Below are 19,398 nucleotides of genomic sequence, written 5' to 3'. Positions count from 1 at the left end.
AGAGAGAGAGAGAGAGAGAGAGAGAGAGAGAGAGAGAGAGAGAGAGAGAGAGAGAGAGAGAGAGAGAGAGAGAGGAGCTACACAACAGAGTCCAAAGTCCTGGAGCCTCCTCCACTTCATCTTAATTTGGCCTCAAACGGGACAGGAAGAGATATGAGGGAACGCCAGTCCACATCTCACCTCATCTACACTCTGCCTCCTATCCATCATCCCCGGCAGCACCAAACATCCCTCTCCTCCAGCCCCCAAAGGGAGGAGAGATCATAATGAAAGGGTGTTTATTAGAATGAACATTTCGTTTTTTTAGCTAGGATAAAGCTTCGGGGATGAGGGAGGGGGTGGGGGGTGAAACATGCTACATTCCTTCTGAATGGCGTCGTTTTTGTCTCCCTGTTTCTTTCCCACCTCGACTGGCGATTCACACATGAAGGCCTGTGGTCTTCTTCCTCCTATGCAACATGGACGCCCAGTCGCTAATTATGGGAATTCATGAAGCAAGGTTCAAACCCAAAACCCCAAGACTGGGAGCCTTAGAGGGAGGGGGGAATAGGGGGGGGATGTCAGAAGGGGGAATATGACACAATGAACCTCATAGACCAGCTCTCTCCTATGTCATATCATACCCCTTATTATGACAACAATCCAAAATCGTTCCAGCGCAATAAAATATGTCGGAAACACAGCGCTTAAGCACTCCCCCGCCTCAATTACATTTGTGTTCTGTGATAAAAGACATGCGCCGGGTGGCGCTTGGGGGAACCGGCTTCATGGGGAACCTGACCCTGTGCTCGGGTTACTGTACTCTCTTCACATTTTCAGTTCGTAAAAACAGATGGAGAGGGGGGGGAGAAAAATAACAATAATGTAGTTTAGATTACTGGCACGTTTCAAGCTGGCCACAAATTAATCTTTAACATTTTTATTTCCTTTGGCAACTTTCTTTTTCACTTTTATTTTGTCGTTTCGGAATTTGGAAAAAGTGCAACTTTGCTTTGTGATGTTTTGGCTAAGACTACAGCAATTATGGCTTATGAGGCCTAGTACGGCAGCGGAGACAACATGCGATAATCCATAAATAGCAAAACATGCTCCCAGGCTACCAGGCTGCCATGGTTACAGGATCAAAACGGGGAGCGCTTACCATTAAGACATCTTCAAAACATTACCTCTTAAACTCCCCGGTTGTGTTTAATGTAAATTGACCTTTCGTTATAAAAATCAAAGAGGGGGCCGTTATGGTTAACCATGTCCCACGATGTAAACACGTCGGGGTTAGCCTCTGTTTATTGCCTATAGAATAATTCCCCCTAACCCTCGGCCTGTGTATTCCCAGGGAAAACATTATTGATTTACAGTTAGCACAAAATCCATCCATAATTAAGGCATAAGTTGCAGGCGCTTCATTGACAGGCAAGGAAAATCCTTTTTAAAGCACAGGCAGCATGGCAGACCCTTTGAGAGACAGGCAGGGCTTCAAGTAACGGACAGCCCACGAGAACCGCCGTAAGAAGCAGAAAGAAAATAGGAGCAAAAGTATAGCCAATCACGGGGCATTCCTGCCAGGCGGTGCACCGCGGGGTCGTCAGGTCAAAGGTGAAGGGGCTCGCTGGATAGCACAGCTGTGTGCAATGAGAAGCCCTACACAGCCTCCCCTTTGTGACCCTCTAAGTCTCCGCTTCCACCCGAGAGATACCCATAACACATCTGGGGCTTATTGGGCCCTCACAGCCAGGTAGCGCAGAGGACCAGAGGGTTTGTTTGTCACTTATTAACCCTGTCCCAGCCTCATCATCACAACCATGACTGACGGATCCAATTGACATCCCCCTACCCCTGAAGTCAGGTTCTCAAGTCTTGCCTTGATAAAAAAAGACGACGACAAAGTAAATGCAGGGATGTTGGCGGAAATGCAACAGAAAATGGAAGTGGGTCTTCAGTGCCATCATTCAATGTCAACTGTGAATACAAATGGGCTCTCTTTAGCTAAGGTAAATGTCCTATGTCATTTCGGTGTCTGTCTAATTAACGCTAATAATGCATGACATTTATACAGCGTTTTTTGAAGTACTCAAAGTCGCTATACAAAACAAATTAAACCTTACTAGTTCGAGACAAAACTAGCCAAAACTGTCTGGTTGAGGTATGGCTAATTGGGAAATGAGTTGAAAGATTTGAGTTGAAAGAAGTACAACCAAACCCAGTTGTCCCCCATGCATGTGTCCACGTTAATTTTGGTTATACGTCGGTGGGATTAGTACGAAGAAGAGCAAGAAAGGGACGGTTTGGCCGTATCGATGTGTGTGCTTTGTCTCCGCAACGTGCACTCAAGGCAGATAATGTCTGGAGGGAGATCAGATTCATGATAAATGACCTGTCCATCCCTTAGTCTGGTGCCCCCAAGTCTGTTGACCTCTGTCCCTAAGTCTCTCTCTCTCACACACACACACACACACACACACACACACACACACACACACACACACACACACACACACACACACACACACACACACACACACACACACACACACACACCACACACACACACACACGCTTCCTGAAGTTGCAACTTCAGGTTAACCTCGACTAAAGCTCAACTGAATCAGCGTTTCTACAAACAGCAGGTAATGATTCTGAGGCCTCCGTCCTGCTCAAAAGGTATAAGTAACCATGGCGATACTTCATTTAACAGAGCTTTTGCTGTCAGTGTGAAACAGCAGCTATCCAATCTGAGGTCGCTAATCTTTTTCCTAGCCAACAGATCTCAAAGCATTAGTCCTAACGACTGATCTCAGTCCAGCTGATAAGAGCTAGACTAGATCATGGTATTCCATGTGCATTGACAGGCTTGTGTTTGGCACGGGCAAAACTTTAGGAATGTTTATGCATAAGGTTGTTTTTTTTCATATGTTTTTTCTGTGTGCATATTTGGATGCACAATGCCATTGTCCACCTGCTGGACTTTCATTAAACTACAAAATAAAAGCCCCACCTTCAACTCCCTCCACCCCTTCCCAAAAAAAAAGGGATCAGTCAGACTTTCTTCCCTTTGTGCTATTACCATAATATATTTTATTTATCAAGCGGCCCCGAGTATGCTCGCTCTCGCTCTCTCTCTCTCTCTCTCTTTCTCTCTCTCTACCTGTTTGTGGTGCACTCTCAGCCATATGCGAACGCAGAGAAACCCGCGGCCCCGGCATGTCATTGAGTGGCGAACAGGCATCTTCAAAGTATGCTCAGCAGATGTCTCTCTTCTCCCGAGACCTTATCAGAGAGTGGATAAATAAGGCATGACCTGAGACATGCAGATGGAGTCAGAGCTGCTGCTGCTGCTGGTAGAGGTGCTGCTGATGGTATGTGAGAGAGCTAATAGTGGGTGTGATGGTGGTGGTAGGGAAAGGTGGTGTTGGTAGGGAAAGGTGGAGGATAAGGTGGAAGTGGTGGATGAGGTGCTAGAGTCGGTTGTGGTAGTGGGTTAGGGTGGGGTCCGGTGTTGGTGGGGGTAAGGTGGTGGAGTCGTTGTGGTTGGGGTAAGGGTGGGGTCTGTTGTTGGAGGTGGGTTAAGGCAGTGGAGTTGGTAGTGGTGGTGGGTTAGGGTGGGGTCTAGTGGTGGTAGGTGGTGGTGGTAGAGGTGGTGGGGGTTATGATGGTGGTGCTTGTGGTGTTGGTGGAGGTGGTCGGGGAAATGGTGGTGGTGGTGGTGGAGGTGGTGGCTGTGATGATGATGGTGGTGGTGGTGGTATTAATGATGATGGTGGTGGTGGTGGAGGTGATGGCTGTGATGATGGTGGTGGTGGTGGTGGTGGGGGTAATAATTATGGTGGTGGTGGTGGTGGAGGTGGAGGGGGTAATGATGATGATGATGGTGGTGGTGGTGGTGGTGGTGGAAGTGGTGGCTGTGATGATGATGGTGGTGGTGGTGGTGGTGGTGGTGGAGGTGGTGGCTGTGATGATGATGGTGGTGGTGGTGGTGGTGGTGGTGGTGGAGGTGGTGGCGTTGGTAAGAGATTTGCTTAGAGACTTGAATTGGTGCATGCATAGATTATTTTCAAAGGTCTCCCTCAATACTAACTGAATGTTCCCAGGTATTTTAAATTTCCATCTAGACGGATTCATCTTGACGAGAAACTAATCTCATCAATACTTGATTGATTTTTTCTCAACCTGGTCCGCACCACAAGATACAGTGTTTCCATAAATGTCATACATTTCTAATTTCACTGTAATAGAAGACCTCTCCTTTCTCCCCCAAGCTAATTATAAAACTTCAGAAGACAACAGTTATGATACGATCAACAATAACTCCCTCTTGGTCAACTTCTATTATTAGGAATAACAACAAAGGGCATCTCATTCAATCTTCAGAGCATTCACTTTCTGATGAGAAAGAGGTTTGGAAATATATGTACGAATTTATATCTATATTAAAAACCTTACAACTACAAGTCTCTGCAGACTCTTGGATGCTGGCTAGGTGAGGAGGGAGAGAGGGAGAGTTATCGAGCAGGAGGGAGAGAGAGAGAGAGAGAGAAAGTTATCGAGCAGGAGAGAGAGAGAGAGAGTTATCGAGAAGGAGAGAGAGAGAGAGAGGGAGAGTTATCGAGCAGGAGAGAGAGAGAGAGAGGGAGTTATCGAGCAGGAGAGAGAGCGTAAACAAGCAATTATAAGGTTGGTTTGCATTTTTTCAAGTGTGACCACAGTCAGCAAAAAAAGCCAAGTAGCACCATCACCACCCACTGTCTCATTAGCGTCTGGCCAGGAGATGCTGAGGGGTCTCCGTGGTTACGCCTAGAGAAACCAATCGACACGCGCTCCCTCTCCCGACACAGTGATGAGGGATTAATGAGCTTCAACACCAATGAGAGCTAATCACCAGCCTTTTACACGGAAGGGAAAATATATATTTAAACACGCACGCACTCACACACACACACACACACACATACACGCACATGAATACACAAACACACTAATACACACACACACACACACACACACACACACACACACAGATACACAAACACACAAGCCCACACACACACAAATACACAAACACACAAGCCCACACACACACACACACAAACATAAATACACAAACACACACACAGTATATAGAGAAGAAGAGCCTGGGAGGGGGAGAGTAAATGTTAAACAGAAGAGAACAACAGGGAGACAAAGAGATGGAGACGAAGAGGGAACAGAACAGAACAAGAAAGGGAGAGAGAAGGAGTAGATAAAGATATAGAGCGATAGAGAGTCTGAGACAGGGAGGGAAAGGGAGAGACAAGAAGTAGATAAAGATAGAGAAGGAGAAAGAGTTGGAGACAGGGAGAGAAAGGGAGAGAGAAAGAGTAGATAAAGATAGAGAGGGATAGAGAGTTGGAGATGAGGAGAGAAAGAGTAGATAAAGATAGAGAGGGATAGAGAGTTGGAGATGGGGAGAGAAAGAGTAGATAAAGATAGAGAGGGATAGAGAGTTGGAGACAGGAAGAGAGAAAGAGTAGATAAAGATAGAGGGATGAAGAGTTGGAGGTATGGAGGGAAAGAGAGAGAGCTAGCGATTTGGAAAGAGTAGATACAGATAGAGAACGAAGAGGGAGGGAGCGGAAAGTAAAGGGAAAACAGAACACAACGGGGAGAGAAAGGGAGAGAGAGAGAGATTAGGAAAGAATTAAGAGAGAGAGAGAGAGAGAGAGAGAGAGAGAGAGAGAGAGAGAGAGATAGTCGGAGGTAGACAAAGAGAAGGAGAGATGAGTGGAAAGAACAGCGGAACAGGCAGGAGAAAACGGGAGAGGTGACGTGACGTGAAAAAAGGCAAGAACAAGGAAAGGGAAAAAGAGTTCCACTGCCTACTCCAGAAACATTGTGGTTTCCGGATCGATCCCTTTCAACAGGGCTGGAGGCAGGGGAGAGGAAGCTGCCACCGCAGGGGGTCCGACCCACCACAGAGCCTAGCCGTCACCGGTTCCCCCCCGCTGAGCCAATAGGTGGAGTCATTAAAACACACTCATACTGGTACTTCCACTCTCTCTGAGGACTGTAATCACGGAGCCACGCAGCCTCACCCCCACACGCATCTGCTAACAGTGTCTGGGTGAGAGAAACACTTTCTACTAAATACAATAACAGACAATAGGAAAATGTGCTGTGAAATCAATTTGAGCTTGATAAGCACAGAAGAGAATTTAAGCCCAAAAACACGCTGCAATCGAATATAAGTATAGAACAGAATCCAAATAGAACTCTAAGCGAAATAGATTTCAAATTTTATTTTTGAATGGTTTAATGTTTTGAAGGGCTTAAATAATTTAACATTATAGGGCTGGTACAACTCAATGTAACTCAATGAGGGCCTCCATTTTGGAAGCATAGGAGAATTGGTTAATCGTTCAGTAATTAATAGCGGAATGATTCCTCATCATGGGGTGACATTGTTGTGTTTGAAACTGCATCAGCGTTCCTCATGCGAGATGAAGCAGAACAGTTTTCATTGTTCGAGGTTACATTATATTAAAGTTGGTTTTGGGTTTTACAGTATGACTCTCTTGAGCCTTCTCTGGCGGAGAATATGGCAGCGTATCGCCAACGAAAGATCCCATGATGCATTCTGATGTACAACGACACAATATTAAAAAGTAGTTGTTTTTATCTACTTGTTTATCAATCCAACCAGTTGGCCGCCAAATGTATTTACGTGTTTGGAATACCACCGTTTGGAATCCATAGGTTAGTAGTAAACTATTGTCAGTCGGAGTGCTGATTGATCATGACGACATGCGGACATAAACATAAAGCATTCACAGCACCCCCTAAAGGTTGATGGCTCACACAGCGCTACCTTTGGTCCTGGTACCCCTAAAAAGCCCTGATTTCATAGCGTTTCCATTTTAACTGCTTAGGCTGGACCGCGTAAACGTTAATCGCTCAATCTCGTCACTGTACCCGGCTTTTATAAATAAATAATCAGTTAGGCAGAGGCGCTTTCCTTTCGTTCTTTCCCCCGATCAGCTCTGCATGTGTCTGGCGAGTTGGCCCGGCTCCCCCGGCCCAAGGCCCGTTACCCTAAACACAGACAATAATAACACAATAATGACTCGAGAGGCTGCTATAAGACCGGGCTGAGCCTTCTGCGGCTTCTCACAGGCCTTTTATTTTCCTCCATTTACTCCCCAAATCGTGACCGCAGGAACCCACTCAGAGCCAGGGAGAGTGCAGTGGAGGGTGGGCACGGAGGCAGCCCCCGCAACCACATGAAGAGGCACGGCGACGGGGGTCAGCCCGTAGCGGGCAGCGTCGAACACCAAGGGGGATTCTGGGAAAGGTTTCGGAGTGGTCCCTCAATTAATTTTGTCTGGCAAAAGTTTTCGTCTGGCGAAATATTTGTTAAATGTATAGCCGTGAGGAAAGGGTTAGTTTGAGAAAGCCAGAGAGGGAGAGAGGGGGAGAGAAAGCGTTGTAGGACACGCAGGAGGTGATGAGATGTAATGATGAAAATCACTGTTGTATTTACCGTCCTGCTCCCTTATAATTGCAACAGTAGTGTACCAATGAAAGACCGCTCAAACAACAAAGGTTCAAAAACTAAAAATACAAACGTTTCAGAGCCGCTATTGTGATAATGTGCAGAGGAAGCGTTCAGGAAGTTCAAATACTTCTCGCTATCTCTGAAAAAGATTATCCTAAATCTTTAGATCCTTGTAACTTTGTTAAACGAGTTGTACAGCACTCATTTGCAAGTCAAATAGCATGCGGGTGTACCGTACATCAGATTGGACTTGTAGATGCAGCAGGCCGATATGATCGCTCCTCTCTTCGACTTCAAAGCACAGCATTCCCAACCTTTACATCGCGCTTTCTGAGGAATACGAGCGCGTACATTCTCTAAAAAAACCCTTGTGTAAAGCCAGATCTTCCCTGGCGTTACACATTGTCCCCATTGTTCCCCGGTGCACTTACGCTCAGCTTAAAAGGTCTGAGGCATTTGTTGTCTCTTTTTACCCATCGGATAGTCTTCGCCCGACCCAGAGATGAGCCGCGAGCTGAAAGCCTGTGTGTGTCTTGGGCTGTCCCGACGGAGGGAACCCGTGCAGGGAGGAGGTCATGTTCTCACCAGACAGTACAACCCCGTCACCCAATACCGTTCTATGGGGCCCACACATCTTCAAAGAGCCAGCAGGGAAGAGGGAACCAACAAAGGAACAAGAACACTCTGATTAACACTGAATCGGCGGCTTGTTCCTGGAGCATACACGGGTCAAAGTTCAAGCAAAGTTTTGGTAATTATGGCAGTTGGTTTGATTATATATATTATAGATATTTTTTTAGATATTGACTCGATATCAGTATTGTGAAGTCTAAATGCATTGTAAGTCTTATTATGTACAGTATGTTAATAAGACATGTATAGATCATAAATATATAATAATAAACATATAATCATGACCGCGGAAACCCAGAAGGCTTACGCCTCATACAGGCCTTCTGCAAAAATCTGACCACACCTACACACCTGACACGCATGCATGCACGCACACACACCGGGGTGGATATTTTGCAAATGTGTTCTGGGATGAACAGTGACACATGATGAGCCAAGGAGACGTTTGGGGAAAGCATGTGCCAGGTTTGTGGAAGCTCTGCTGGGGCGATGAGAGCCTTATAGGTCCACCGGTGGAACCGTATTCCACCATGTGTCTGCTTCTCAGACCATTGGAGACCAATGTTCCGTGGGGGAGCAGCAGGTTCACCAGTCTGCCTGATGGGAACCATAGCAGGAGATCCGCCCTGTACTGGTTTGATCCATCCCTTCCATGACCCAATTCTAGATTGTTCTTCATTTCTTACAAATAGTAATCAAAATAACCCCAAAAAAGATGTAATGTAAATACACTATTAAAAAAATAATTATAATACAGAATCTATTCTAAGTGCAAACTTTGCAAAGTAGAGATTTTATTTAATAAACTTCCACTTGAAATCCTTTACACTGAACTCAAATCGGAGAACCAAATCGCAGCACCGGGGTTGTATTTGAAAGAGGATTTAAAGATGCAAATATTACCGCTGTACCTGTACGCAGTCAATCCCTGGCTCACCTGACTGCTTTGCTTTGAGTAACGTCGCTCTATTTACCAAGAGCAGAATCGTTGATTAGCCCAACATCTGGGCCTCACCGCTCTGCTCTCCCTATTCCACATAGCTTGTGTGAAACATTAGTGCTTGAGACCCAAAATGGGCTGCATAATTTATGAGAACAAAATCTCTGAAACTGTACTATACTGGCATTTGAACGCATGTCATCTAGGTTGAATTCTAGGGCATGTCAAATGTTCTCTTTGTGGGCCTTTTTAAAGGCATTGTGTAATTCAAGTTGCCCTCAACCTCTCTATTAGGGATGAAGTTATGATATAGTATTATCTCTTTTGTCGTTTTCCCCCCTTGGTTGACAGCGCTGCTCTCTCCCTGTGGGCTTTAACAAGTACTCCCCGAGCCCAAAAGACCTATCCTCTTACCCCCTCAATGCAAGCCAGACAATATAAATTTGAATTTGGAAATACATAAATCCTACTGGATTGGCCCAATTACGAGGCCGCACGCTGAGCCTGGGGGCGGCAGTCAATTCTCCCCAGCTGGGCAGAGCTGTTCCAGGGCTAGTAATGCTCCGGCGCCACACCCCAAGCACTCCAGCTCGCTCCCCCCCCCCCCCCCCCCCCCCAACTAAACCTACAGCCATACAGTCCCGATTGCAAGGGCCGGCTACCAGCAACATGAACGCAGGAGAAAAGCATGTCAGCATTTGTTTTTGCCGTTTTTCTTTTCCTCCACTTAAGAAAGCCCGGGCCCTCAGAAGACAAAGTTCAAAGGCTCAACATACCAACGGCCCTGCAGCCGATAATTGCAAGGATAGCAAGCGCGGAAATTTGATTAAAATCCAAAATCCAATTCCCCCTTTTTAACTGTTTGTTTATGTTTTGTCAGTGTATGTCCGCGGCCTGTTTGGATGCTAATAGCATTTCTTTCCATATTCATATCGCGTGCATGGTTCTATGTTTATTAATTCCTCCTATCAATTGCCCCCGGACGGACTTGCAAGGCAGAGGGGGAGGAGACAGTGGTCTGTTCTTACTGCGCTTCCAGTCCTTAAGTGGTCGGCTCGGGCCAGTAATTGCTCAATTGTACCGCGCCCCAAAACAGATATCAGCGACGAGCCATGCGTTCACTTTTTCCTCCTCTTTATCGGCGGAGAGAGAGGAAACGGCGTGGCTTTTATCAAGCAGCAAAGCAAAGCAATTTTCCAAATGATGTAATGACTGACTGAGGATGGTCTAGGTGCATCCCCATGCCCCCCCACCCCCCACAACCCCTTTCCCCATCTCTCTCTCAGACAGACCCCCATCGCTCTGATTAATGGAGGTCACCAATCAGGGGGTTCGTTAAATGTATTTACATCATGACCTACATAACCATCCTCAACCCCCTCACCACACACACACACACACACACACGCACCCTGTGTTGAATGACTTTCGTGTCCCCCCCACCCCACCTCTTCCTGTTGAGACTGTGATGTGGCCGATGAAGTGCTTGTCAGCAGCCAATCACGGGAAGGCAATCTGAGTGTCTGAGCAGGAAGCTAGTCATTGGCACGACGTTTGCATGTGCGTTTCCGCAGGGGTCGAAGGTCAGGGTCAGCTCCTGCTCTATTTCTTTCTCTTTTTTCATGTTGTAAGTTGAGGCAGCTCAGTAATGTCTAGGTCCAGGATACAGGGACCTGATAAGGCGGGGGGGGGGGGGGGGTATTTGACAAGACTGAATACAGGATAAAAGTCTGAATGTGACCTGTGAATCATGGGGTCATAAACTGTTTATGGGTTTCTGTGTGTGTATGTGTGTGTGTCAGAGTATGTGTGTGTGTGTGTGTGTGTGTGTGTGTGTGTGTGTGTGTGTGTGTGTCGGTGTGTGTGTGTGTGTGTGTGTGTCGGTGTGTGCGATTGTGTGTGTGTGTCGGTGTGTGTCGGTGTGTGTGTGTGTGTGTGTGCATGTGAGCTTAGATTTGTGGTAATGACAAGCAGTGTGCCCTCTACATGAAAGACTTTTTGTGTGCTGTTGGAAATCACGGCCAAGGCCAGGTTGTACCTTGCTTTAGGGTCTCTGTTTAGAGCTGAAACCTAGCCTGACCTTATTACAGCCACGTTCAAACGTCTCCACTCTGTCCCACACACAATAATAAAGAAAGAATGTTATCAACGTAGATTTTCTATGTCCATAAAATCACCAATAAACCAATTCTCATTTGAAATTGCAAATTGGCAAATTTCAAACTGGAAAAGCGACTCACAATGTATAGTTTGCCGTTTCATCAAAACAATACATAAGTTACATGAATATTCGTAATATTTATATATATATTTATATTTAAAAGTACTTGGTGAAGTGAACTAATGAGGAGTATGGTAAAAGAAGACACTAACCGTAGTCATTCCTCGTAGGATATAGATATAGTAAGATATAAAGTTGAAAAATGAGCGTAATCCGAATGCTAGACATCCATTAATTCAAGCCAGCTCCTATCAGAGTCTTGGCCTCCCCTCCACTTGTAGGAGATTTGTTCGTGTCCAACATTTAGTTGTAGCTAGAACATGAAACTCAATACTGACATTGCCAGATAACAGCAACCATGGTGGTCATAAAAATGTAAGTACGATTAAATGTTCTATCAAAATGTGTTCTATTTGGACCAGGAAAACCTGATCTTCAAACCTGACCTTCAGTTCACGTTCACGAGTACAACCTCAATGCTGTTATCATGTTTTGCCTTCAGAAGGTTGGCTTCTACTGCAATCGAGAAAACACCAACCCCAACAAGATCGACAGCAACAACAAAAATTGAAAAGAACCAATTCATTCAAACAGACATTTTACTGGGAATATCGTAAGCAAACAATTTGCTTTAGTCTTTCAAACTGAAATCATTATAAGAGGGCGGCCATTTTGTATAAATTCCCGCCACAAAAAAGAACCATTCAGTTATTAAACCCAAACTGATAAGGGCATGTGTACTGCGTATACACATCATTAGGGCTGCCCCCTAATAGTCGACCAAACGTTAGTCGATGAGAAGAGTCTCAGTCGACCAAGGTCGGTTTCATTGGTCGGTTTGTCGCAGAAAAAAAAAAGTTAATTAATTATTATCATTGTTTTTTTTTTTACTCCATCAAATCATACTAATTATGATATTGACGTGTCGGATCTGGCTGAGAGTTTATCTCCAGCTGAAGCTGCTCAGAGAGAGGATTGTGACAGCAGTACAGAGGAAATTGAGCCCGGCAGCAGGTGATATCCACGCTGATGGCTACTGATGAAGAGGAGCAGACAGAAGGAGAGAACAATGAAATTAAGATATACTTGGAGGACCAAACAAAGGTTGATTCTGGGCCACTGAAATGGTGGGAAAAAAATGATGAACGCTTGCCAGAGCAGCTAAGCTCATGCACTCCATCTCTTCCACGTCCACGCCATCGGAGCTTCTCGAAGGCCGGCTTCATTGTCAGCAAGACACAGAGCTCACTTCTCCCCGACAACAATGTGACTTATAAAATTCTTTCTCAGCCCTGGAACTCAAAGAAAAAATAAATAAATAATAATAATACAAAAAAAAAAAAATGTTTTAAAATATGCGATGACTAGCCATTAGACGTCGCAGCCCTTGATGTGTAGGGCTGGTCGGGGGCAGCCCTACACATCATGTTGTGTATCTTAACCCTAGAAGGTGTTATATACACATAAACTGCTTTCACATATGGACATACAACCTGCTATTCTCCCGACGGGCCGTATATGTGAATGACATATCCTGACGTTGGACCTCCTGAAAAAAGACTACACCTGAGGTAGTATTTTAGCCGGCGGAAATGTTAATTACCTTATATGTGAATGAGCAGTAGAATGTCGGCATTTCACACCAATTGAGTGGGTGCGTTGATGACGCTTCGGTCTCCGTTTGCATGTCATTGAGTTGCCCCCTAAATGATAATCAGCCTGTTGCCTTTTGGTCGCTGAATGGTTTAAAAAATATTTGAATGTGGCACTGCTTTTCAGAGTCATTCGTGGTGAAGTTCACAGCTGCACACGTATATAGAAAATGTTTTTTTTTTTTTTATGTTACACCTTTCCTGCTGTCGGCTCCCAGACCGTAGTCGAGGAACACAGGGGAGACGTTCCCTCCAGGGCCGATGTTCTCTGGGGGTAACACCCTTCACTTTGACCGCCAGTAGGTCTGATTATAGGTTTGAATATGGTCGGAATGAAGCAGTGATTCTTGACAGGCTGGGCACTTTATTCTTAGTTTCACTAACTTTACAGTACACGTTTGCACAGACACAACCGGACTCGTTCATTACTTAACTAAACTGACACGCTACCGCTTGCTCTTCTCGCTCGTCCACTCACTCACACACACACTGCCATTCTCGCGCACACACATACGCTAACTCTCGTTACAATAACAATAACAATTATTATTGACAACAGTTAGCTGAACATTATAGGGTCCCATCCTTCCACTCCCTGTTTTCTCAGGAAGATATCAGATATCAACTACATTTGTCCCAGTGTTTGTTAGATGTGAAATGAAGCCAAAAAAGACACTCTATTCCTCCAGTAACGCAGTCGTTCATGACGCCTTTCTTGTTCATCGTTTCTTCTATTTGTCTGTAACTCATGATCCAATCTTTCATCGATCGATGCAGATGTTGTGGATGCAACAGAATATATGATGCATCGCTGCAGCAACATTTAAGATGATCGCGATGAGTTCTGCCCGTTCTGCCTCCGTGCTGTCTGCAGTCAAACCAAAACAAACGAAAGAGACCCTACGTCATATCCCGCCCCTTGCAAGCCCACCCCCTAAACCAGCCAGAGATTTTACTGATGACTGAGTGACACCGATGTCCACATATTGGGCATCAAGTGTGAATAAGTGTGAATGACCCTCACGGTCAAACCTCCTGATCCACAAATGCGGAGAAAAGACGGAGGACATATGTGAAAACGGCTATAGAAAGACCCATTGAGTTATCAGCTCCATGTTTTGCTCCCATCTGTCAACACCTTCCATTTATTATATTATTATATAAGCTGTGCAAGAAAGACGACATTACTTGCTATGTATTATTACAGATATCATGTGTAATGAACCGAGCGGGGAGGAGAAAAAAAACAACTATTGTCACAAATTATATGTAGATTGGATTTGAGTAACACTTGCACGCCATGTGTTTTCATTTGACCTCGCAATAAAAGCTAAAATGAGGACAGCTTCATTCCGGCATTTAGATTCTTAATATGGAGCCACCGGGAAATCCATAGTGTTTTCTGCTGACTGGCCAGAGTATCAGGTTATTAGAATCCTATTTCAACAAGATCCATGTAGCCATTATGGTTATTATTTCCACAAAGAAACACTTGACTGAATAATGTGCGCTACGTCTCTAATAAAAGACGGCCTTTGTCTGTACACAAATCTTTACATAAATCTGCACGACAGCTTGTATTCAACTCGCTGCTCCTGCAATTGCTTCTGTGGGTTCCCTACATAGAAGCAGATGCTGATCCTGGTAAGAAAAAGGGAGTAACAAGGTCCTATACATGGTCTGATGACAAATGTACAACTTGTCCATACAATGCGACAAGTATTAGAAAGCTTTTTTATCAATTAATGTAATTGGGTGTGCGTTTGTGTGTGTATGTATGAATGTGCATCTCCCTCTCTCTCTCTCTCTCGTTCTGCATCTCACTCTGGGTGTTTTGACAGTAAATCTGGTAATTACTTGGTCTGCTGTTCCTGGGCTGGTTGGTTGCCCGGAGCGCTGGGCCAGCCATGGATAACAACTAAAACTCACCCTGGGAGAGAGGATAAATACGGCCCAGATCTGGGGCAGGAGCCTGACTAGGATCCAGCTGTTCATTGAAACCTTTGAGTCAACTTTGATTTAGCTTTGATTCATAAAACGTCACTGAAATTAATTATATTGTTTCTATTTATATTCTTCAAATATATATCTAACCCATCAAATACATATAAGTTTAATTCCTTAAATCGCAACAGGAAAGATAAAACGTATCTTAAAATCATATCCGCAGGGGACAGTAAAATGTTTTTAAAATAACACACAAATAACAAGTTAACAAGTTAGAGTGCACAATCACTGTCACACCGAGAACTAAACAGGACGAATATGTCCTCTCCTCATTCAATCCACTCTTTCAAACGTTTAATACGAGGAACGCAAAATCACTTACTGTCCACCCAGATGAGCTAAAGCCTGTTTCCCTCAGTGCATGAAGTATAGTTTTGGTAACTGGATGATGTCAGCAGCTTCGTAGCCCTCAGAGAATCCTCCTCATCCCATTACCTGTCAATCATATATCCCCTTAACTGGATTACCCTCAGCGTACCTGTGTCTCGGCACTACCTCACAGGCTGGCTCTTGTGTCAAAACATTGATTCCCTTAATGTCACACTCAAAATAATGACTCACCGCTTTGAAGTTAGCGATCGGCGCCGCGGCTAAAGAATGGACTAATCATCGTGGGGACATGACGAACCACCGTGACATTTGAGAACTCGTCAAGGGCGAACGTAAAACATGTCAGAACTTTCCTTTTTTTTCGGACGTTATTTCGGGTTGTTCTTCCTTTGAACAATGGAGGGCTTCCGATGTTTTCGGCTCCACAGTGTCGTTCGCCTCACCAGATTGACTGACTTTCATTACTGCTGGCCTTTTTAACTGGGAGTTGCCACTTGTCATTTTCTTGTGGAGGATAATGCGTGTCATCTCGGCGGACAGCGAGCGAAGAGAAGAAAGAAAACAAAATGGACGTGCAAAAGGTTTCAAATATGGGTGCCGTGTGGCAATGGATCCATTTTTTCTGTTTTTTTCTTGTTAACTTTTGTCCCTGAATGACTTCTTGGCTGTGGAGTTTAGCAATGACTCATCTCATAGAGTTAACATACATTATTTCTATAGACGATAGATTATGGATGAACATCCAACATCCATATATATCATGTCTGTGATCTGTGATGTTTAATATCATGTGTTTGCACACACACACACACACACACACACACACACACACACAATGTATGTGCTAAACGGCAATGTGCATGTCTACTGCAGCAGCAGGATTGGTGATACTAAAGTTAGTCCCTCCAGCCTCCAGCTGTATCCTTTCTGTGCTGATAGGAGCATCAGGAATGACCCTGGGAAGCAGCTGAGAACCCAGGGCCAAGTGGTATGGACAGGGATGGAGTTACCAGGATTAAGACGCTTCACTCCCCAGGTCTGAGACCCGTTGATCATTAGAGACAGGGGCTTTAGGGAGGGGGGATGGCACGGACTGAAACCCACCAGGAAAAATGGCTGATTTTAGTCTTTTTTTGGTTTTGAATATTTAACAAATGCATGGTGATGCAAGGCTTGAAATCAATGGTTGATAAGGTGTTCAAATCAGCTAGAAAATAATATAATAACATGACCATATATAAATAAAAAATGGTCCATCTCATTTACAAATGAAATGATAATATAAATACAAAAATGACCTAATTGATGTTAAATGATCTTAAGTTGAAAACAAAGCATTTGATCAATTTATACACCTCCTTAGTCGACTGACCTCTAAACCGACCTCTAAAGTCCAGATAAATGTGATAATCTTCAACTTATTTAGACATAAACATAAAGCGTTCAAATCTCCTGCTACAATTGTTAACAGATTTTAATGGCAGCTTAAAATACACAAACACTGTTTTTCAACACAGATTTGTGTCTCCCTCCATTTTGAAACGCCTGGTTCCCAACGGCCTCCCGCAGGCCATTCCTGATCCCATCGTAATGGGAAAGCAAACAAAAAAAAAAGTGAACCGCTATCTTGACGGCATCTGCTGACTGTTCACGTGTGGCGACACGGCCGTTCAAACAAAGACGACAACACATTTACTGGCAGAGCTGCGAAGGAGGGAGGGGGTTTCGGGGGTGAAAAGGGTTGAGAAAGCTAAACGCTACACTAGCCTCTTCATGCCAGAGCAGTTTAACGGCGCCAGCGGCTAAATTGGTTTACAAGTTGATGCATTAGAAAAACACTGATGAAAACATAATCAGAAACACAGGGTTAATCCGCACTGCTGGAGAGGCGACACATAAATCAGACAACAGAGGACAAGGCTGACGGATAAGAAGGGGTCTTGCGGGGGTGGGGGGGGGGGGGCGGTGGGGGCACAAGACGGAGACGGTTCACACACAAATAATCACCCAGAATGAGCCCGGTGAATAATTGAAGCCAGACGCTGGCGTTAAGCCGGCAGCTCATGCCATTAAGGAGACCCTGAGTTTACATCGGTATGTTTATCTCTGGTTTGTGACCGGCCCAGTGTGATGGCGGTCGGTTGCTATGCAGTATCCAAGCCATGAGGTGAGCCAAACTATTTGTCCGGGGCTATGGACTGTGTACAAGCCCTTAGGCAGGTGTTTGGGTTGGTGGTGTGTGGGTTTAGTGGGGTGTGTATGTGTGTGTCAGGGCGTGTGTGTTCCTGTGTGCATGCGTAATTGTGTATGCGCACGCACACACACAAGCATGTTAAGTTGTGATGGGCTTTTGTGTGTGGGATTGTGTGTGTGGGTGGGGGGGGGTGTGCGTGTGTCTATTTGTTTGTGTGTATGTGTGTGGACAGGGTGGGGGCTGTTGGGGAGTATGTGTGTGTGTGTGTGTGTGTGTGTGTGTGTGTGTGTGTGTGTGTGTGTGTGTGTGTGTGTGTGTGTGTGTGTGTGTGTGTGCGTGCGCATGTGCATGCATACATTGTACATGCAGAACTCGGTCCTGCAAAGTATGAGTGATTGAGAGAGACTTACTTATTCCAAGCCGAAACTTATTCAGCAGTTCTTCACTCAGCAGTTATCTTTCACCACATTCCTCAAAAGGCATTATGATGTGACAGGCTGTGTTCTTCAAACCAGTGTTTACACGAGCCAAACCAGGCTTGATCTCGGCCAGAAAATAACATTTCAACTCCGAGACTAAAAGTTATTAGTCTCCGGGTATCAAGCGAGGCGAGGAGGCAAGCTTGTGTCTTGTTCCCCAGACGCAAAGAGAGAGGGAAAAAAGAAAAAAGCAGCAGCTTCCCAAGATAGAAGACATTTAAATTCAAACGCTCTAACACTGTGTTCAATCATCTGACCTCTGCTCAAAATAACCCAGTGCAGCCCAAAATTATTTACTCCTTTTTAAATGTAGCGTGAGACCCCAATTAAGTCAGCTTGCCACCTTCAGCAAGGGGCTAAATGGATTTACTTCTTCCAACAAATTGCTTCTCCCACAGTGCACTGGCAGCGACTCCAAAGCGAATAGTTTAGGGATAAGCCAAGCCACTTTTAGATTTTTTTTTTTTTGCATTTTTTTTTTCTTATTTCAATGTCTGCTCGTTCATCGGGGTCTCGGCGGTGTCTGGTCTGCGGTTATGCTACATAACACAAAAAAAATCTCCAGGCATTAAAAGCCGCCCCTTAAAATAGGACTGACTGTTTCTTTTAAGAAAGTTAAGTAACTTAACTTAACTTGATGTAAGTGGGAAATCTGTGCTGCTTCCCTTCAAAGATGGCCTTTCTCTCGGGCTATCAGCATAGAAAAATTATAATTACAACCCATGCTTCAAACACTCCCAATCTCCTCATCAACCACCATCAAGCTACATCAACTGTTGAAGTAGTTAGTGTCTAATGCTAATAACATCTGCCATTCATAACGGTATGAAACTTTGTCGTTGGTTTCACGTTTCAACTCGTTCCTGTTCCAAGCCTGCTTTCCCTGTAATACTGGTGTTGCAGGAATTTACATGCAAGACTGATGGTGGCTTTATGGAGGTGGGCTCATAATAAAAACCATGATGGCCTTCCTGGAGGCAGATTCAGATTAATGCAGCATGTTAGCAGCATTATAGAAACAGTTGACAAGTTGACATTAGCACAGGCTTATACTGTGTATATACAGCACCGGTACCGTATAGGGGATGTGCTTTTCTAGAACATTCGGTTTTGTCAGGATATGGGCGGTAGGGAGCCGAACAAAGTGTGGAGAGTAATTATTTAAATAATATAAGAAGAATGAACAACGTTATACTGAAAATATACAGATACATGTTTCTTCAAAGTCTTCTTAAGCATTGTAAGGTTTCAGAAGGCTTGGAATATAACGGTAGATAAATAGTACATTATACGTATTTCCAAATATACTATTACTATATGATATATATATATATATATATATATATATATATATATATACACACTACCGTTCAAAAGTTTGGGGTCACCCTGACAAACAGTTTTCCATGACAGTTTT

This window comes from Micromesistius poutassou (assembly GCF_964030765.1).
Source record: "Micromesistius poutassou genome assembly, chromosome: 9".
NCBI classification, from domain to species: Eukaryota; Metazoa; Chordata; class Actinopteri; order Gadiformes; family Gadidae; genus Micromesistius; species Micromesistius poutassou.
Note: the sequence above shows the minus strand (reverse complement) of the source record.